Source organism: Phaethon lepturus, unplaced genomic scaffold (genome assembly GCF_000687285.1).
Source record: "Phaethon lepturus isolate BGI_N335 unplaced genomic scaffold, ASM68728v1 scaffold3552, whole genome shotgun sequence".
Lineage (NCBI taxonomy): Eukaryota > Metazoa > Chordata > Aves > Phaethontiformes > Phaethontidae > Phaethon > Phaethon lepturus.
Window position 1 is genome coordinate 31,121 of NW_010523925.1, and position 2,343 is coordinate 33,463.

Below are 2,343 nucleotides of genomic sequence, written 5' to 3' on the forward strand. Positions count from 1 at the left end.
ATACCTAAAATGCACAGAAGTGGAAAGATCAGGGAGTTGTGGGGGTGTTACGGAATTAAATCAGGCAGCTAGAATGGTGTGATGTGGGCTCTTTTAAAATAGTTTTCCTAAGTGTGCCCCATGCTTACATGAGAACGTATCAACATCCAGATGGGAATATGTGATTGTCCTCCAGTTCCAACATCAAATAATAGAAAAGCAACACAAATCTTGACTACCTGCACGTTGTCATTTCCTAAGTGTGCCCCATGCTTACATGAGAACGTATCAACATCCAGATGGGAATATGTGATTGTCCTCCAGTTCCAACATCAAATAATAGAAAAACACAAATCTTGACTACCTGCACGTTGTCATCAATATTCTGTTATCTGACCTCATGGGTAGCTATAAACTCAAGTACAGGAGTGTTGATAAAGAGCAGATCACCCCAGCCATGGGGAAGTAGCTACTTCGCCCACTCAGTTCCTGTAGAAGGAGCATAGCAAGACCTGGGGCATCAGCCAATCCTTAGGACAAGCTGTGGCTGTTAGGACAGTGTGGTGCTGGCTGGCAGCGCCTTGCTTTCACGCGAAGCAGCCGCTCCTGGCACCAGGTGGCTTTCGGCAAGTAGGGGAGCTGCAGCGGCAGCCTCGCACGGGAGTGCTGCCAAGCATCACCCGTCTGGCGGCAAGCTGCTGTTGATCAGATATTGCTGGGAGCTTTTGGCTTCGCTTGGAGCAAGTTCCCTGTCCTTGCTGCTCCGCTGTGGCTTGATAACAGAGATCTCACTGCTGATGTAGGCCAAGGTGGCTGCTTTAAGACAAAGCTGTTCTGAATTTGCACTCACCCAGGACAAGGAAACAAAACCGATCCTGTCTTAACAAAGGTGAGTTATTTGTTACTTCAGTGAGCTGGTTGCCCCAAGCAGGGTTTGTGGAAAAGGGTATGGGATGGATAGTGTTGGACGGTATCAGCTGTCATTTTAGAACCTAAAGCATCCGGCTCTGGTTGTGTTTTACAGTTTTTACTGAGCTGGGTTTAAAAGCTAGGCTGACAAGGAGTGTGATGGGTGAAATTCATTCATGTGGTATATGCACTCAAAATGCTTTATGAATATATACAAACAGTCAGAGAAGAATCTGCAGCCAACATCCGAGGAAAGAAGCTGTTTCACAGAAAAGACTATTGCAGCCCTGGGAAAAATACAACTGTGGAAATGTGTCTGTAGTATGATGAAATGGTAACAATAGCATTTTGAAATGATGTATAGCTTCTCCACAAGCTGTGGGAATTCTTGATGATACGGAATGGGGGGAATAATTAGATTAGAGAGTAGTTGAAATAAGGAGAATTAGGGGGTTTAGCAACTTATCTTCACTTTTCAAAGGCTTTCTTGTAGATGCTCTTACAAAAAGGCTATTTAAGGAAACTTAATAAAGTGAAAACTTGTTTGAAAAAAAAACACTAATAGATTAAGTAAAGGATTAATCATTCTGTTCTCAGCATAGCATTAATAGCACAGTGTCCCATTAATAGCTGTTGAAAACGGAGACCTAAAATTGCTTTCTACAGCAATACTGTGTAGTTTGCTGATGATTAGGGAGGGTTTTCAAGAGTAAATAAAATGCTGGCTGCAACTTAAAGCTGTTAAATACAAGCAAGTAGGCTTTGAGGAAAGTTTGTTTGGAAGTTTCCATGCACTCAACTGACTGTAACCCCTACATCTAGTAAGTTTGTGGGTTCTGTCTGCCGTAAAATAGCGGATGGAAAGAACAGTCTTGACAAACTTCAGTGAAAAAGAGCTGTCAGTTTCATTTTGTGGTGCAGCATCAAGTTCATTAGACGAATCTTGAAGAAAGAAAAGAAAACCCAAACTTGAAATGCAAGAACGTTACACGGGAGAGGTAAGCGAAGTTTAAAATGCGCAAATACATACGCGTTTGGTGTGTTTTACAGAAAGAAAAAAAAAAAGTGGGAGGTTATTAAGAGACAGTGGAACTTGGCCATTCTTGGTTTTTCTGTTTTTTAGTGTCAATGAACAGTGTGGCATTTCGGACACGAAAAAGACATCCGCGAGCACCCTCTAGAGGACGCTTACAAGGGATCCTTTAAGGTTAGGACCTCCACCCTCACTGCTGGGCTCTCTCCCCTGGCCGTCCTGCCAGAACTGTAAAGCGGCAAAACTCACGGGGGGCGGCCGGATCGGGCTTTCGGATTTTTTTGTGTGCACGGACGAGGGGGGCGCGGTCGTCTCTATAAATAGATTTGTCTTCTTTATGTATAGATTCTCCTGTGCAGGTGGCACAGGGAAGGTCGCTTGTATCAAGAGCAAAGAGACGGGTCCCGCCGGGCGCGCAGCTC